The sequence below is a fragment of the Rhododendron vialii genome, chromosome 9a, assembly GCF_030253575.1.
Source record: "Rhododendron vialii isolate Sample 1 chromosome 9a, ASM3025357v1".
In the NCBI taxonomy this organism is placed as follows: domain Eukaryota; kingdom Viridiplantae; phylum Streptophyta; class Magnoliopsida; order Ericales; family Ericaceae; genus Rhododendron; species Rhododendron vialii.
In genome coordinates this window covers 12,754,374-12,774,696 of record NC_080565.1, presented here as the reverse complement: position 1 = coordinate 12,774,696, position 20,323 = coordinate 12,754,374, and the positions used below count along the sequence as shown (strand labels likewise).

General features: G+C 39.7%; 1 long non-coding RNA gene and 1 pseudogene across 2 annotated transcripts; both read left to right on the top strand.

Annotated features, from left to right (window-relative positions):
• The first annotated feature begins 254 nt into the window (after positions 1 to 254).
• On the top strand, positions 255 to 5,290 carry LOC131300555 (uncharacterized). Of its 2 annotated transcripts, XR_009190986.1 has the most exons (4): positions 255 to 481; positions 567 to 702; positions 1,499 to 1,709; positions 3,682 to 5,290. It is a non-coding gene; the product is annotated as an uncharacterized LOC131300555 (long non-coding RNA). The 2 variants fall into 2 exon arrangements; XR_009190985.1 differs by having other exon boundaries at positions 567 to 1,709.
• A 185-nt stretch (positions 5,291 to 5,475) lies between these two features.
• LOC131299623 (transmembrane 9 superfamily member 1-like) lies at positions 5,476 to 10,844 on the top strand (annotated as a pseudogene).
• Positions 10,845 to 20,323: the final 9,479 nt, after the last annotated feature.

Genomic DNA, 20,323 nt, shown 5'->3' with positions numbered 1-20,323 from the left:
TCAAACCGCTTGTTAAAAGAAGAAGATGCATAAGAGTCCTATTAGACCATATTGTTAAAAACATAAATAATGCAAGGGTTTTCGGCCTAAAAAGATAATTTGCTAGTGTCAAAGCATCTATATAATATAGGAGAGCTGTTTTTGAATCTGTATATTTTGGACCCTTAGATCGGTACATATTTTTTCTATGGTAATAGGGCTGTCTCCCTCACACTCACGCGTTAATCGAGCGTTGCTCTCTCTCTCTCCCACATCCCACAACTCATCCCACCTCTCTCTCTCTCTCTCTCTAGGTTCAACCATGGAAACTACTCCTATTCTAGATAACCTCTGATCACCAGCACCATCGTACACCACTGCAAAACACCATCATCGCCAACAACAGCCACAAGTCCTTCCTCCCTCGACGTTGCCACCTCAATGGCTACGGCCATTCGATTTCTCTACCTTTTAATGATTTCATGTTTGATTCCTCAATTAAGTTTTTTCTTTTTAGTTTTCTTTCCCAATATCTCTTCTTCTTAATAATTTCCTGTTAATGATTTCAAGTTTGATTCCTCAATTAGGTTTTTTCTTTTTTGTTTTTTTTACCCGATATCTCTACTTCTTAATAATTTCCTGTTTGATTCCTACTCACTGTAATTTTTTGGGTGTTTTTGTAGTAATCAAAGGAGGTTTGATTCACTTCTAAGTTACCCCACTGTAAGTTTTGATTTGATAAGTTCAACATTTTCTTATGGTGATTGCGTTGTTCTATTTTGAGTTGTGTTGGTTTCATTAGAGATTATGGTAACTGATAAAGTAATTTTGGTTTGATTCTTTAAATGAAATTTCTCATTGTTGTAGGTTTTCTTACGCATCTCTCTCTCTCTCTTGCAAATTAGATGTTTGAATGGGTATCTATAATTTCGTTCATGTTTCAATTTCAAGAGGTACTTGAGAACTTGAATGGTCGGTGATAAATTTTGAATGGTTTCTATATGTAATTGCTGAAGAAAGTTTAGAAACGATTGGTGTTTCATCATTCATGTTCTTTGGTTTCTAGAGTTACTATGATTGGGATAAATTTTTTTGTTGCAAATCGGGTACCATGTGGTATCCGTGCAGCACATTTGAGCGGTCCAAACAATGCAACCGACGGCTCAGATTGAAACACTCTTTTCCTTTTCTCTAAATCCGTTCAGTACCTTACAATTCGATCCGTTGGTTGCATGTTTGGACAGCTCGGATGTGCTGCACGGGTAACTCCTATTAGGTGTTTGTTGAAAATTCAATGTAACGGATGTCCAGGCAAATATAGAGTTTTGCTACCTCTTAGCTTATTTAAAGTCATTGATTTAAAAATTCCAAGTTAGTGGATCCCTTGAAACTGAAACTGTAGAAACCAATGATTAATTTTTTTTTTTAAAAACCTTTATTATTTTATTGTGTGACTGTGCTATCTTAATGCGTATACTGAAAATGTGAATAATGTTATATGGGGGCCATTGTGTGATAGGATGGAAGTTCTAGGACTTGATGAAATTCAAGAGAGACCCAACCCAATAACATCATATTCAAGAGAGACCCAACCCAATAACATCATATTCTAGCAATGAAGAACTTGGGAAGTCGTGTAATCAAGCTCAGAGGGAGTTTTCTCGGTGGCTTTCAACCAAAACAACTTAGGGCTTGGCTTGGATCTTAGGGTTTTGTTCAAAACTCTTGAGGTAGAGATCTTTCCTCTCTCTTTATATGTTTATGTGTTGATTGGGTGTGATTTTTGATGTTGATCGGGTTTTTTTTTTTTTTTTGTGTGTTGAAATCTATAAATCTAAAATTTTCCCTACTCAAAATGGTCCGGGTACCACTGCTCTAGGTGAAAGGGGATATCGGTACCACTACTCATTGTTAGTTACTACTCATTGTTAGTTACGGATGCATCAAGTACTATTTTAATGATCTTGGAAATGCGTACGAGGTTATAATTAGCTTTGTTTGAAAGAAAAACCATTAAGTTAATATTAAGTGAGATCCGGACCTTAGAATATTACGGTTGAACTCTTTAACATATATTTGATATGTGACGACATGTTAGGGTAATTAGATGATGGGTTTTAATTGATGAGAGGGGAGCTTATGTAGTGGAAACGATGGTTGGTTTGTGAAATTGAGACATGATGTCTAACTATTTTTATTTATTTATTTTACCTGGACTAGGAATTTGATACGAACCTAAGGCTACAATTTGGATAGATGGTACCTTTTATACTTTAACATATAGAATTAGACTCTTGGACACTTCTTGATACGTGATGATAAAATAAAAAGATTAGAAAAAAGCTCAACAGCGATTAAGAAAAATGAATTGTGATATGGATATTTCTCTTAGACTTAGATTGTTTGATTTAATTCCATGAGATTGAGTTTGTAGGAGCATCTAGGACAAAGGTGTTGTGAGGTATGGATTATGGTTAATTTTAGTACTTGAATAGATTTGGATTACGAAATTATTATCATGAAACGGGAACTTGCGTAGTGCGTATGTTTGTTGAAAAGTTGACTACTTGATATGTGGAGATGCGATGAGTAATTTAAATGACAAGTTTATTGTAGAATGAGAAGAAGAGAGGGACAAGGACCAAAATATGATGCGTTGACATTTAATAATAACTGGGGACGCATGGGGTCCCAAATGCCTAGAATGAATGGGTCCACCAATCGTTGCGATGACCGAAAGGGGACGCATGGGGTCCCAAATGTCCAGAATGAACGGGTCCACCAATCGGTGTGATGACCAGAAGGGGACGCACAGGGTCCCAAATGCCCAAAATGAATAGGTCCACCAATCGGTGTGATGACCGGAAGGGGATGCACGGGGTCCTAAATGCCCGGAATGAACGTGACATAATTGAGAATGAAATTTATGACACTATGTAGAGGAATGAGAACTTGAGGACATAAGACAAATACGAATAAGGATCAAAGAAGGATATCGTGGAATTGTGAATGTGTCGGGTAATCTTATGAGTATGAAATCTGCTTAGTTACTAATGTTCCTTGCATTTGAGATATATTGCCTCCTCTTTTTTTGGCGTCCCAATTATTATAAGCGGTTATTCATGATGAAACTGAAGGGTGTGCGTATATGCAAGTGAAGATGGGTGCACCATGACTTAAGGGTATTGAAATGAAAGGGTGATACAAAGGGATACGATTGAGGACACGATAACCATAGGGTTGAAAATTAAAAGATTGATTGGATAGAAGTATGAGTTTCTTTGTTGTTGTGGTGTCGGGTCACTATTTTTCTTGATATTCCTCCCCTACATGTGTAGTGTGTATAATTTGTTGAGTTGACTAGTGGTACGATAAAAGAAAGAGAACTTGCTTTATTAAAGAATTCGGATTAATTTTAAGTCACGGGCATGGGATGGTAATAACAATAATTGATATTGGTAATGGTAATGGTAATGGTAAACCGAGTTTGTGGAATAAAGGTGTGTGCTTGTGGGTAAAATGTTGGTGTGTGTGTATGTAAAAGTGAAGAAAGAGTTATAAGTATTACCTATTTTAGTCAAGCATGATTGTTCTTATAAAAGATTTTTTTTTTTTTTGTTTGGCACATGTCATCCCATTCACATATAGAGTTGGTAGAGATTTTTCTACTGGGCTAGTGTAGCCCAACCCTTCCATTTTCAGGTATCAATCAAGTTGTATAGTGTAGAGTGTCGGGGTGCATTGTCGGATGTCATTGAAGCTTTATGTTAAAAGAGTATGTTTACAATCTTGTCTAATTATGTTTTGAAATGAAATTGTAACTTAAAATGTCATATCTTTTGTTTTAGACAAATGTAGCGCTACTTAATATTTTTTTCCCTCTCCTGACTATCATGTAATTTATGAAATGTAAACATGTGGATATCTGTCTGTAAGGAGGTTTGTCTATGAGGTGATGTTGGCGTGATGTACATGAGTATGATAGCACGGATAAGGCGATGTTTTTTTTATATATGGAAAAGTTATTATTTTTATGTTTAAAAATCGAGGGTGTGACAGAAACATTGCTTATAAGTTATGAAATTGGTGCTTATGTGAACTGATTTGTTGCTGAATAGATATTAGACATTCTAAGTTCGGAGTTCGGTGTTTGAGGATTTGTGATTGAATGACCACTATGCTTTTTCTCTCACTCAAGTTCAAGTATCCCTACTTAGAGTATCTGTACTGAGGTTTGTTAAAGTGTAATGGGCATGTGGAATTGTGCCTAGGGAGGTCTGCCTTTCCATTGGCGTAATGTTGATTGAACTTTTTTATTGAAAGCAAAAGGATTATGAATTAGTTGGGATATAAGTCAAATCTCGATATTGGGAAGAACAAAGTTAAGTTACACAAGAATTAACATACTGCACATGCCCTATAAAGAGTTCAGCTATTACTACACAACACGTGCTTCTTTGCTAATAACTAACGAGTCTTGGTCTAACGAGTTCTGCGAACAAAAATAATCGTAGTATCCAGAAATCCAGAACTTTAGGCATTTTGTGGTAATTATTGGGTCAGTTGGCTTTGATTGAAAGGAGTCCACGATAAGATCGTAGTATTGGTGAATTGGCTTTGATCGAAAGGAATTTATGATAAAATTGTAGTGCAGATTTTTGAATGAAATCAATTGGCTAGATTGTGTATTGAACAATTGGGCCGTTTGGTCGATTGCATTGTTGAATTGGCTCTGTTTAAACGAATTTATAGTACAATCATTGTATTGGTTCCCATGATATAAATCATGGCAAGTGATAGCTTATAGTGGAAAATTTCTTCACATTAGCCTAATTTACAGTACATGGATGTGTGTCCTTCCGATATGTTTTCCGCCGTTACTTTAATTGCGTGCTAAGTGTTCAATAAAATGTGATTTTTTCTGCCATCACTTCAATTGCCTGCTAAGTGTTCGATAAAATGTGCTAGCTATAATAGCCTTGTGCTTTCATTCATGTTTTCTCAGAATCGGCCCCTCACTTTAAGCCTATTTCCACCAACATCCTACAAACTCGAGGTACGCAAAAACTATGTCCTTACTCCTTAAAATAAGTTTTTCTCCGTTTGTGAAGATGTACTTCAATTGCCTGCTAAGTGTTCAATAAAATGTGCCAACTACAATAGTCTTATACTTTAATTCATGTGTTGAGCTGTGGTGGTATATGTATTGTTCTTCAATCTTTGTCAACTACATAATACCTAAACAGACTAAAGCATTATTACGAGATACTAAAAACCACTTACGTGGGGGAAGAAGAAAACACGGCACACAAAAACATGATGAAATGGCCACTCAATGAAAATTTTGAGTTAAATTAGAAAGGTGGAAAAAGCTAAGTTGCAGCTAGGGCTGTCCACCAAACCGACCCACCCGACCCGACCCAAAAATACATGCAACGGAAGGATCTGATTACTCTTTCGGGTCGGGTTCGGGCCTGTATAGTCAGATTTCGTGATATGTCGGTCGGGTGTCGGGTGCACCATATAATTCCTCGGGTGACCCGACCCGACCGAGAAATCGTGTATAAAAGGAAAAAAAAGCCCCAGATCTATTACAGCTCCCAAATTCCTCTGTTACTCCTCCTGTCTCCTCCTCCTCCCTTCTGCTCCTCGTTTTCTCTCTCTCCCACAGCCCCCAAATTCCCACCGGCCACCACCACCAGTCCACCGCCACTCCTCCTTCTGCCGATCGACCCACTGGCCACCGTGGTACATCTCTCCTCTCTCTTTCTCTCGATTGATCTTGAACTCTCCCGTCCATCTCTCTCTCCCCCTCTCTCCCATTCATCTTTCTCTCCCTCTCTCTCCCGTTCATCTCTCTCACTCTCCCTCCCTCTGTAGGAATGCTAAGGTTTCAGAGTTGAAAGCATTTTCTGTCAAGGAAGCCATGGAAAATCTTTGGTTCGTGATCTTGTTTTCAAGGAATCAAAAGAAACCATTGACAAGCTGTATTATGTAATCAGTGAACAATTTCTGGGTTGTATGTAATCAGTGAACAATTTCTGGGTTGAAAGCATTTTCTCTCTCTCTCTCTCTTCTTCGATCTGTTTGTTTGCAGCCAGTTCCAAATCCGACCGAACCCGACAAATTTAATCCGAGTGCATTTCGGTCGAAGCCCGACGAGAGTTTCGGTCGGGCTCAGGTGGACATTTTGGTAATCCGAAAAAAGTCGGGTCGGGTCCAACCCGACCCAAGTCCGACCAAATCCGACCCGTGGACAGCCCTAGTTGCAGCTTAGACACTTCAATGAAAATTAGGCTAATGTGATAAGAAATCCTTCTATTCTACACATAAATTTTGACTATGTTCATAGTTGGTTTACAAATGACTATCCTTTTGTTCCTTTGAACAAGGATTTTTTTTAGCTTAGGACTTAAGTTACCAGATTCATCATCATTTGCTTTTTTAAAGTCGCGAGATAAGTTTTTGACATGTCTTTTTTTAAGTAGTCTAAATGTTCATTGAAATGTATGAACCATTAATTTTGTACCCCACCTTTGTTAATTCTGTTTGTGTCATTAATTTCGTTCATCAGCATGGTGGACAGACAATACAGGAAACAGAGACAGTGATTGAAAATTGATATGTTTTCTTTACTGTATGGAAACTTCAAACTTAATTTGGGTTTATTTTAAGTTGGGCAAAGGTTATTGGGTTCTATATTTCCTTTACTGTATGTGAACTTCAAACTTAAATTGGGTTTGGTTTGAGTTGAGAAAAAGGTTATTGAGTTTTAGAGGATTGAAAAACATGAGGCCTTGTCTATTCAAGTGAATTGCCTTTGTCTTCTTCAGTGTTCTGAGACATCTGGGTGCCTTTTTTTGGTATCCTACCTTTATTAGTTCTTATGGTTTGCATTGTCTATCACCACAATCCATGCTTATAGTTTTGTTTTAAATTGCTATATGGTCTTTTCTCAATTAAAGTATATATGTTTTAATGTCTGCAATATGTTTGGCTAATTCTCTTTCGTCACCACCATCTATAAGGTCTAATTTGCAGCTAAAACTGTGATAGCATTCCCTCATTTGCCTCTATCTGTGAAAATGTGTGTCCATTAATATGCTTGCATCTAGCGTAACTGTGGTAGCGGAATGTGTTCACATATGTTTAGGAGAGGGTTTAGGGTTCCTTAAATACTATTTCATGTGTATAGGGAAGGTGGCAATCCAGAGACTAAAGTTTGCTGGGTTTTTCTCATTTAATTACAACAAATAGTAGCAACCCCTCTCATATTGTTGGCTTAATGAGATAGAAATAGGAAAATTCTTTCAAATCTTTTAGTTGGACACAGTTGTAGAAACCTTCTTTCTAACTGTAAATGGCTTTCATCTGTGAGTACGAAAGTGTTATATTTAGTTTATGGAGTCCTTATATTCTTGACTTAGTAAATCATTTTTCATTCCCAACCATTAGTTGTGCTCGATATGGAGGTCCAATTATTGACTTCAAGCCATAAACCCACAAAAGATCAATTTGTATGAGAAATCTTTCTCTCAATTGAACTACTTTCTTCCGTCGATTCGGAATGGGTTATGACTGTAGGCTGACTGTGACAAGTGATTCAAATTTGAAACCTTTTTTCACAGTCTAATGATGAGGCTTCTTCGGAGTGCTTTCTTTTTCAATCGCACTCATATTGGTGCTTATATTTCTGCTTATCCGCTTTAGGAGAGGAGCCATAGTGACAACCTTTGTACTATGTTATGCTTTGACATCATTTTGTATATGTGAGTGGTGGAATGTATTCGTGCAATGGAGGTATGCTCAATATTAGGGGTGAGCAAAAAATCCATCAAACTGCGAATCCAGTCCAAACCGAATGATTTGGGTTGGTTTTTTAGTAGGGTGGTTTGGTTCAGGTTTAAAAAAATTAGAAACCGTGTTAAATGGTTTGGCCTGTGGATTTACGTTAATGGTTTCGGTTCCAAACCAATCCGAACCGTATATTTATACATCTCATTTAATTTAGATACACCAAGTATACTTGAGAGTTATATACAGTCAACTAATTTTCTAAATTAATAATCTATTCAATTCACCATCCTATTCAGTATTCATTTACTATCAAAATTATTTAGCATAAACTTCTACATATCACATCTTATTCCTATAATTAAATTTTCTATTTTATGGGTTGTATTCCGCCTGCTCTTAATTCTATTTTGATTAAGGACTTTTCCTAATTTTGCTTTTTGAAATCCAGTGACGTTATAAAAAATTAAAAAAAAATTTATTCCTATAATTTTGATACACCAAAGTACATGGTATATAAATATATAATGCTTCATTCAGTGAATAGTGGTTCCACGGTTCAATTAATTCCTACCCTATATTTCTATAAGTGAAAACCAATTCTTAGTTATCTCCGCAATTTGTAGTAATTTAAATAGTTTACGAAGATAATATTTCAGTTTTAAGTAAACCGTGGTTCGAAACCGAAGCCGAACCGTAATCCAATGGTTTGGATTGGTTTGGTCCTATGTTTTTTGTTGGTTTGGTTCCCTAAATTCATAATCCGTCGGTAAGTGGTTTGGTTCTTGGTTTACTATAAAACCGAACCATCCGATCCATGCTCACTGTTTTATTTGGCTTAAATGTTAGGATTTTGCTATATAATATATCTCCACTTTTTGTCAGGTAAAAACTGGATAAAATCATTGGTCCTCAATGCATCCCATTTCCCATTTATGTGCTTTGGGATTGGTTTCATTTTGAATACAATTGCTATATTCTATGGATCGCTAGCTGCCATTCCTTTTGGCACGATGGTCGTTGTTTTCCTTTTTTAGGCTTTTATTTTTTTTTCCCCTTGCACTTCTTGGTATTGTTGTCGGAAGAAATATTAGTGGTGCCCCAAACAATCCATGTCGTATGAAGACCATTCCTCGTCCAATCCCAGAGAAAAAATGGTACCTTACACCATCTTTAGTTTCTTTGATGGGAGGGCTACTACCGTTTGGCAGCATATTCATTGAAATGTATTTTGTTTTCACATCCTTCGGGAATTACAAGGTAAATGTGACAACTTGATTCTCATGTTTGAATGGCTTTCATACAAATGCTTGGTTGTCCTTCACTTTGTATAAACCAAACCAAACTGAGCCTTCTCCTTGCATAAACAAATAATTAAAATGCCACTACCCAGGAAAGTCGTTTTATGATTTACATGATTCAAATTTCTGAGTGTTATAATTTGTTAGAATTGTGAGTTTAGTCTAGTTGTTTAGGGTTCATAAGATATTATCTTCCTTGAAGACTTTAAAACAAGGGTATTTATGATACTCGGTCATAGAAAATCAAAACAACGTCATTGTATGAACTAAATCTTTTAAGGTCAACCTAAGGCATGTAGTGGCTCAACAATTTGTCAGCTTCTACCATTTCTTTAGTTATGTTTGCCCTAATTTAGCTCTGTTATGTTAGAATGATCTATAGTTTCATGTAGTTGGCTTCACGATGTTGTTTTGCGGTAAAGTATATATTTGATTTGTATCCATTTGTACTTTTGAAGATTACTTTTGCACATAATGACATTTCTTTATGTTTATACGTGACAGGTGTACTATGTCTATGGATTTATGCTGTTGGGTTTTGTGATTCTCTTAATTGTTACGGTTTGCGTTACAATTGTTGGGGTGTATTTTTTGCTTAATGCTGAGAGTTATCACTGGTAGTAGCCTTTATTTTCTCAGCTACCTCGACGGCTATATATGTGTACTTATATTCAATATATTACTACGCTATGAAGATTAAGATGTCAGGTTTCTTCCAGACCAGCTTCTATTTTGGATACACTCTCATGTTTTGCCTTGAGTTAGGAATTCTCTGTGGTGAGCTCAACAGCTTCCATACCAAAGTTTGCCACCTTGTTATTGTTGCTACTTCTAATTCTTGTATGGAATTATTTTCTACAGTCCCGAAACTTTTCCATTTCGTTACAAGTTTCTATGGAACACTGATAACCCTATCATGGGTTGCGACGTTTGATTTGCTGTCAATTTGAAATCTTTCCGCAAAAGAAAATGTGTATCAATTCTTTGCTTGATATTTAAGAGAATTAGTGGACAAGTATGAAGACTTAGAATTTTGATTGGCTCACATCTGTACTTGGGCTGTCTTTTATGTCATGTACAAATCTATGTGTGGATCTTGTAAATATTTTACTTTGAATGAATTGATTGTTTTGAGTCCAGTAGTATCTGGGCCCTGAGACTTACTTGAGTTTGCAGGGGCCTGTGCTTTAGTTGTTTTCATACTGTATTTTTCTTTCTTCATATGTTTATAACTTCTAGTAAACCTTTCTTTATGTTTCAGGAGCTGTTGGTTATTTGGGTTCCAATTTGTTCGTGAGAAGGATCCACCGAAACATCAAGCATGATTAGGGTACTTGCCTAACCTTTCAACAACATGATTGTTGAGAATGAGCGAGGAAACCTCTGAACACTTGTGGGGAAACAACTGATGTCTACGCATGGAGGCTTAAGGAGGGCATGCAAATCTTTAGACACGAAGAAGCCCCGAGATTTTTACCCCCTGGCCTTTTGTCCTGGGATATAAGTGGAAGGCCTTTTCGTTATTATTATTTTTATTACCTAATTTAGATTACAGAGATTGTTTAAAACTTGACCAAGTTGGTACTAGGTACTTATCGTCGTCCTCTTCCCTATGCAATTCATGTCCTTTGTAACGGCTTCTCTCTTATGTTCCCCTTTTGTTTAGTTTTGTTATATATATGTTTTTGACAGAAGAAACTTGAGGGAATGACTAAGAAATGTAATTTGTGGTAGTGAACATGTGCAATAAGAAAATGCTTTTATCTTTAAGTTGCATTTGGTTTGAAAAGCTCTCTCTCTCTCTCTCTCTCTCTCTCTCTCTCTCTCTCTCTCTCACACACACACACACACACACACACACGATTACATGGATGTCATGTGCGAGAAGGGTTATTGTGTGATGTGTCGAGGACTTGAGGATGGGCTTGGGATGCGTCAAAAGTAGGGGTGAGCAAAATAACCATAAAATCGTGAATCCAGTCCAAACCAATCCAATCCAAACTGAATAGTTTGGTTTGATTTTTTAATGATGTGGTTAGGTCTCGATTTTAAAAAAAATAGAAACCGCGTTAAATGGTTTGGTTTATGGATTTACATTAATTGTTCTAGTTCCAAACCGATCCGAACCGTGTGACATATATATATATATATATATATATAAAATTTGTTTAGATATACTAAGTAAACTTAATTTCCTTATCTATGTAGACACCCCAATTTGGCCTAACGATTATTTCAAGTCCCACCTTAGGGCCGATCCCGATGATGAATGGATACAGTGATTGCTGATTGACTTCTCGTGAACCCATGGACTTTTGGTGAGTACTTTTAGCCACTCAGAGGACCCAATCCAAAGCCAAATAGCCTTTCAGACAGAAGTACAATATCCTAGGAAAATCCATCTTTCGGCCGTAACATTGATCTCACGGCCTCAACTTCATTCTTTCACTCGTGAAACATGTTGCTTGAAAATCTCCCCGAGAGATTGATTCCTCGGCAGCCAGATCGATTCTTCGGCCGCCCAATCTATCCTGCGGCCGCCAAATCTTTTGCTCGGCCACCAGATCGTCTATTTTCCAGATTCTGGAATGTTCTGTCAATCGTTTGATCTGTTCAAAAACCCTAGCAGCCAAATTTCGATGCGTTCGGGCTACGCAAGGAGATTATGAAAAGAGATCTTTCGCATATATACTTCCCATTTGAGTCGTGCATTACGATTGGTTGGAGTGAGTCACCCCCATGCCTATATAAAGGAGCTTTTGGCTCCAAAATTAAACACACATGTTCATACACTCTCTCTAGCCATGAAACTCTGCAAGTATACTCTTTCATATCCCCTCTACAAAAGCCCTAACCTTCTAAAGGCAACCACAATCCGACGATCAAATCCCGAAGTACAAACCCTAACCCTAGGATTTTTGAGAAGCAAAATCAGTCAATTACCCTCAATCCGAAGCAATCAAACAACTGAGGGATTAATGTGGTGAGGCCCAAGGGCCTGTGGTTTGATTTATTTCATGCCTTTGTACTTTAATCATTGCGTTTTGATTTTCTGTTAATCATTTAGTCTAGTGTGAGGAAGAACATCGGCTAGGACTTCTTTCCCTCGGCTGGTGCATTGACTCAGGAGGATCCTTCGGCCGTGAAATCTATTCACCAGCCGTGGGATCCATCTTCCTGGCACAATCTATTTTGTTCTGCTTACTTCTGATATATGTTTCAATTATCGTACTGGCATACCATTAACTATTTAAAGGCTAAATAAACAGATTAATTGTTTAGAATTAAACAAAGCATGTATTAATCTTATGTCGAACAATTATGGGCCAGTCTCACGACTGGGCAAAGAAGGGTGCCTAACACCTTCCCTTTATTGTACTTTTGGCTCCCGTACCTAGAATCTCTATATGTTTTTCCTAGTTTATATAAACTAGGTGGCGACTCTATTTTGATGATAACCGTTATCGTGTGGCAATGTTCCTAGTCATGGGAATATCCATGATCTTGGTTTATGAAGCAAATAACCAAACAAACAGCAATGATCAATTTGTATGGCGATGCCTCGCTTGGGAGGTGTCTACAGTTTTTGTCGACTCTGCTGGGGAACTGAGAGCCATAACCAGAAAATTCGACATACAATTAATACTTGCTTTATCTAATTCTTTTGTCATTTGCATTGAGCGGGCAATCTCGTTGAGTTCATCTAATATCCCAGTATGTCATGGGCTATGTTAGGAGTTCCAACAAACTCCACAGTCACTTATACCTAGTGGTATATCAAAAAGGAAATCGCCCGATTGCCGCCTATGATGGGCTGGCGAAAGGATTGGTGCCCTTTGACAACGGAGCACCTTTGAGACTACCCAAACCTTACATGTGTTAGAGAGCCATAGAACTTATCAAAATAAGACAGGAACTCGTAGGTTAAGGAATTTTCCTGCATTTTGCTTTAAAGCTCTTCCTTACACCTTGTATCATTTGTTGTTGTAACATCTCTTTCTGTGCAGAAGGGTTGGGATTTTCAACCCAAATCCTAACCCTATACAACCAAGTACTGACTTATAGGTATTTCACTTTTAAAGCAAGCACGATAGGTAGATTAAAGAAGCAACCATAACCAGTTTTATACTCTTACAACACCCGAAGCTACGCCAAGCAGAAATCTTTACAACCATCCCGTCTGTCATCCTCGCCTATCAAAACACCTCCACCACAACAGTCCCAATCACTTCCTGGGTCTTCACGGTCATTCTTTCAGCAAACCCGATCATCTACCAATCCCTAAGCTTCACTGAGCTATCCTCCCACTCCAAGAATGACAAACAATGATGCCACTATTGCTGAACTTCAAGCTCAAATCGCTGCTTTGCTAGCTGAGAAAGCAGCAAGAGATGATGAGGACGAAGAAGACACAAAAGAAGATGAGAATCCTCTTAAAGTGGTAACAACGAAAAATCCAGAATTGGCCAAACAAGTCAAGGAGATCAAGCATGCTTTGGCTCGTTCACAGGGGGACCAAATTCTGGATTTTGAAGGACTTTGCCTCTTCCCAGATTCTTAATTGCCTCAAAGATTCAAGATGCCAAACATCGAAAAGTTCAATGGAACTGGTAACCCTACCAGCCATGTCCGCCATGTTATCAACACTCTGAAGCCGATGGGCTTGACTGATGAGCTCATCGCTCAACTGTTTCAAAGAACTCTCACCAGAAGCGCTCTTGATTGGTTTCTCACTTTGGAATTCGTGCACTATCAAACTTGGCCACAAATTGCCAATGCTTTTGTCAAGCAATACGCATACAATGTCCAAATTGAGCTAACCACCCAAGATTTGGAAATGATCAAACAAGAGTTGAACGAAGACTTTGCTACCTTTATGGCTAGATGGAGAGAGAAAGCCACTAAGATGAAGAACCGTCCTTCTGAGGAAGATCAATTGAGGATAATTGTCAAAAATCTGCAACCCAAGTATCTCAGGCATATCTACACTCAAGCTATCACCGACTTCAAACGCCTGTAAGCTACTAGGCTACAGATTGAAGATGGAATCAAGCTGGGGTTCATTGGGAAAGAATAAGCTCCTCTTTCACCCAAGAAAACCTTCCTAACCCGTGCATCTCATGCCTCGGTAAATACTCTTGACCTAGCGTTACCTCAAGACCCTTTCCAAGCTAGTTCATCCCGAAACTCAAATCGTCCTCGCCGCAACTTTGACCCTCTCTATATGACCTCATCCCAAGCCTTAACTATTCTAAGCCGTCAAGGGCATCTAAAGCCCTTGAACAACCCACCACCTCAGCCACCACACGGCCCAAACTATGATGCCAACAAACAATGCGCTTACTATCAACACCCTGGGCATGAGACAGACCGTTGCATGCGTCTCCATCATGATATCCAGGATCTCATTGATAACCAAGCTATAAAGCCACCCAAACCCAATGTACAATTTAACCCGCTCCTTACTCACAATGCTGAACCACCACATCGAAACATCAATCTTGTAAGCCTATCTTACAACTCCACATACAATCCTACCCAATACATTATCCCAAGTACCCAAGCCAAACCATCTTTAATCTTTCTTGAGGATAATGGGTGCCTTGAAGAGGAGTCCAACTTTCCCTGCATCTATGCAATTGATGATGGGGATTGGTGGTTGGAAATGCGCCAAGCCCTGCCAAGCAATTGGGAAACTAAAAGAATTGAGCCAGCTGACCCCTAGGGCACCCAAGAAGAAGAAATAGGCCATCTCACCCGAAGTGGAAGGGTGTACAAACCGCCTAAGCTTAGTGGAGAAAGCTCGGCCACAACCCGAGTAATAGAAGAAGAAGAGGAAAGTCAAATGGTGGAATCTGAAGAAGATAGAGTCTTAAAACAACTGAAGAAAATCCAAGCTGATATCTCTATTTGGGGACTGCTCATGTCTTCTTATGAGCACCGTAATTCTTTCGTTAAGACCTTGGGAAAAGCCAAAGTTCCCATCGATATCACCCCTAAGGATTTGGTAGGATTCATATAGGCATCCAAAGCCCTGAAACCAACAATAGCTTTCACTTACAAGGATTTGCCTCCTGAAGGTCTTGCACACAACAAACCCCTATACATCTCCCTCAAGTGTCTCACTAAGTGGATCCCATTGGTTTTGGTGGATAATGGCTCCGCTTTGAATGCGTGGCCTCAAAGAACTCTCGACGAGCTGGGAATAGACACTGCCAACATACGTCTTTCAAGCCAAGGTGTAAGGAGATATGACAATTCAAAGAGAAGAGTGGTTGGATGTGTTACCCTACCGTTGGAAGTGGAAAGGATCAAGAGAGATGTGGAGTTCCATGTCATGGACATACTAGCCACCTTCAATCTTTTACTGGGAAGGCCTTGCCTACATGACGCTGGGGCAATGCCTTCCACTTTACATCAAAAGGTTAAGTTTGCAGCAGATGGAAGGATCATGACCATCATAGGGGACTCATCAATCCAAGCTCATTCCGATACACCTGTGCAAGAAGTGGGAGCCGAGGCAAAGGAAACTTTTCTTACTGGGTTCAATCTTGAAGAAGCAACTGCCATGCAAGCTTTGATGGCTTAAAGAAGTTTCTATGTAAGCACCCCCGCCATACGAATGATGAAGAAGCAAAACTACTTCCCTGGATTGGGTTTAGGCAAAAGATCACAAGGCATCCCATAAATGATTGATCCCCTGCACAATCAATACTCCTTTGGTCTTGGCTACACCCTAACGGAGGCTGAGATAGAGGAGAAGAGAAAAGAAAGCATGGAAAGGGCTGTAGCAAAGGGAAACATAGTCAAGGAAAAGGCGTTTGTGATCCCAAAGATGCTTAATGGTTGGTTTATGAGAAAAAGTGAGGACTTCCCATTTTGTGGCTTTGCAGTAACATGGGAAGATGAAACCACCAAGCAGAGGCATCCTGGATTAAAAATGGACTGATAGTGACATGGAAGAAGAATCAACAAGCTCATCTCCCATCCCCGAAGACTAAATCGAGATGCTAGCTAGATTTGAGCTAAAGATTCTATTTGGCAAAGAAGAGGGTGAAGAAGAGTATAAAACTGTGACAGGCAAGGAAAAAGGAGCAAACCCTGAGATACTGCAGTAATTGCAAGATCATGACATGACAAAATCATTAAACATTACTTTTGTTTCCTAAATCAAGCTAGGATATGTTTTGGGCCCCTGTTTTGGAATTTTCTATGGTTAAATGAATTCCCATTTTATCTTTCCATTTTATACTTAATAAACGATTTGGATCTTGAATTTGCAATTGCCAATACACTACAGTCTCTTTGCCAAAGAAGGGAGTTTTTAAGAATCAAATTCTTTATGATTGTTAACAAGAAGGAAAGAAGGGACGAGCCTTAATTGCTTAGAACTAGATTTTTTTTCAAAACTTAGAAAGAAGACGCTATCTCTGCAAGAACACTTACTGTTAGCTTGCCCATCATGAAAGTACAAACATAAAGGAGACTCAGAAAAACATCTCCACCAAATTCCTCTCCAAAACACAGAAACCCTCTTGTGAGAAATGCTCGTTGGGTAATCCAAGAACCCAAGCAAAAGTAAGAGCAAAGCCTGCTAGGGCAAGAAACTGCTAAAACGCAACCTAGGCAAAAGTTAAGGCATTTGAAGAAAAGCTCGCTAGGGACTTAACCTCCATTAGGTAACCTAGGCAAAATCAAGAGCATGTGAAGAGAAAAACCAAGAGTAGAAAAACCAACCCCAAAGGTTGTGATTTTGGAACTACGTAAAAGGCCTGATTCCCTGACTGGGATACGTAGGCAATCTCACATTGAGATGCGGCTCAAGCGTGTGGAGAGAAGGAAAAATATCAAGAGGTTTGTACTCAATGATAGGCACAGCTAACCCTGCATATTGACCTCACAAAAGATGAGTCAGTCATCTTTCAAAGAATTGACAAAAGTAAAAAGTCACGAGAATTATTGCTCGTCCTCCCTGACTCAAAAGTCATCAACATAAGGGACAAGATATCTCAGAAATCCTAAAGCATGGCAAAAAGACTACGGAATACAGCAAAAACAAATAAAAGGCATAAATTAGATTCAAGCATAAGAAGGAAGGTACGCCACTTGGCCAAAATGAAAAAGTCCAGCTTCTTTAAGGAACAAAAGTAGCGGCCGAAGAATGGAATTCTCGGCCAAGTAATCCATTCCTCGGTCGATGTTTCGATTTACCTACTAAAGAACAGTTTGGCTGCAAAACCATTTTCAAAGTTATGAAAATAGCAAATACCAGTTCAAAACAAGTTTTAACCCATTGCATACAATTCTGAAATATCTGAGGGATAAAACATGCTTCCATAAGACAAAAACTCGCCAAACATGCTAAGGTTGTTTCATAAAATACATATCATTGTCTGTTTTAGAACTAACAATACAGGCATAGAAGGAAAGGGCAAGCTACTGCCCACGATCGCTCTTGGATGTGGGTCGAGAAGAAGGAGGACGAAAACACTCAGGAACTGGGATACGGATCCTCTGTCCTTCACCTTTATCATCAGCTTTAGCACCTCCATCACCAGCTCTCGTACTCTCACCTTCACTGATGCCAGCACTCTGAGTAACAGACACCGTCGGTGCCCACTCTGCTTCAAGCTACGAGGCACAAAATGTGAATGTTCAGATTCACACAAGTATATAGAATGGAAGATAGAAAATCAAAGGATACATACCATAACAATCTGGCTGCGTTGCCTCCAAACCAGAGCCTCCACACTCTGAAATGCACACAGCCATTCCTGAACTATATCAGTAGGCACCTACAAAGGAAGTTTCAACATTTATAGCAAAGCACAGAAAGAATACCAAGAAAAACTGAAGTAAAACCCACAATGTTACCTGTTGAACTCCAGTAGGGAGCATGTAAAGCTGGGTAGCACACGGGGTTAGAGTCAAACGCTCCTCTTCTCCATTGGTATTGTGGAAAAAAATGAAGCCAGTGGCCTGTGGCCAAACAAGAGGAACAACAGTGGTGGTAGTAGTGGACAAAACCAACGAAGCTAGTCAAAAAGCCGAATAATCTCTTGCCTCGAGAAAATCCGTGGCTATCTGTCTCTCAAAGGCAACAAGCAAGTCCTTTCCAGTCAAAAGGTGAGTCGACCTCATACCAATAGGGGGAGGAAGAGGAACAAGCTGCAATGCCTCTGAGCGCGGGAAGTACTAGCTAGCCACCCTCTCCCCGAGATACCAAGCTCTCGAGAAAGGCCCCTCCAGAAGGAAGTGTTGGCTGTTCAAAGCCCAAGCTGAGGTCAACTTCAGAGGGGCATCGTCAAGTAAAGTATCCCATGGATCAAACCGCACCTATGACAAAAAAAAAATGACATTAGCATAACTAAGCAAGAAGATGGCATGAAAGAAAAGGGGTAAAACATGTTATACCTGATCAACCATCAAACGGTCCAAAACTCGCCTCCAAGCCAGCAGGTCCATAGCAGGTGATTGTGTCCTTCGAACTCTTTTCAGTCAGCAGGCCGCCCATGGAACGAACCTAGGCTCTCCATGCCTAGTTGGGGGAGGAAACTGCAATAGGTGCTCAAAAGCCCATAATTGCAGGAAAAATTAAAAGATAAGCATGGAATGCAGAAATTAAAGCAGTAATAACAAAGAAAGCTGAAACATGTACCTCAAGAACGCAATGGTGCCCACCCAAGGAGAGGCTAATACCTCGAGAGCAAGCACTCAAGTGCCCGTACAGTGTAGCCAAAGTAGGAGTCCCCTAATCGAACTCCACTATAGCCTCCAAGTTTACCAAAGCAGCCAAGAACTGAACGTGCACCGAGTTCTCCTTGTTGCAAAATAAGGTTTGACCAAGGAGATAAAAGAGGAAAGCTCGTATCAGCTGAGAAATAGATACCTCTGTCAAAATACCTTCCCAATCATACCATGCCCGGATCCATGAATAGGTGACGTGACCACTCTTCGACACGTCAGGGACTTTCCCCAAAAGGTACTCAAAAGCATCCTTCCGTTCATGGATCCGTGGATCAATAGGAAGAGGATCACCACCAACTCTCAGGCCTGTAAGCAAAGCAAAGTCGCCTGTAGTAATTGTCATCTCTTTAGCTCCTGGCAAATGAAAAGTATTCGTGGTATCCTACCACCGCTCTACAAGCGCTGCAGTCAAACCTAACTTAGCCTTCGGAAGGTGGAAGCCGAGTATCAAGCACTCAAAACTAGCCATCGCACTGCACCCTTGGCATCTTGAGAAAGTCTCTTGTACCACTCATAAACTTAGGGACAACTCCCCCACATGCGCAGTTTCTCGTTTGCCTGGCAAAATACCAAAGAGGATCAATACAATAGCAAAATCGCCCATACAGGGGGCAAATTCTAAAACCAAATTTCATTTCCAAAATATCAATCATTATTTCATAAATTCTTATACAAATAATATCATTGGCAGGAGAAAAATTACCTTTACATTGGTGAAACTAAAATGCTGCTCCAGCTCTCTGTGCAAAACCTCCGGTGAAACGTCACTGAGAGGAGGACAATATCGTAACGAATCGCCCCGCCCGATTATGTGAACCGGAGGGACGTACGTATCGGCATTGAACGTCGGCAAAGCTTCGTTGCCTGTATCAAAAGGAGCCTTGAAATCTGTTTTAGGAGGAATGGGTTGCAAAGAACTTCCCCTGAGAGTAGGTGTACGCCGACTCGAGCGAAGAACGCGGGTACTTGAAACCCTGCTGAGAACAGCGGCCTCGACGACTAGAGCTTTGCCCACATCCCTCAATGCGATAGGAACATCAGGTGATGGCACGGATGAGGCATCAATCGGAGGAGGAAGAGGAGAGGAAACCATGGCCGTGAGTGAACAGAAACGGAACGGTGGCAACCCGAGGAAGAATCGTGGTGGAGAATGATAGGGGTGGAGGACGACGGCGACAGAAAGGAACAATGGTGGTCAGAGAAAACGAGGAACGCTCGGACAAGAGAGAGAAGTTGAAGAAGAAAGATAAAAGACCCGTGAGATCGATCGGACTTAACTTAAATTGATTTTCTGACTTTTGGCTTTCTCACGGCGAGTCATTGATTTTTCGGCCAAAACACCTATTCGTCGGCCACGAGATCGATCTCCTGGCCTCTTAATCTATTTCCTACAACCCTAATGGATTTTCCTCAAAGCACCAATTCAAATAATTAAAAAATTCTGGGTCCTCGACCAACAGAATAGCCTTGGGGGCATGTCCGAGCATAAAGAACATCAAGCA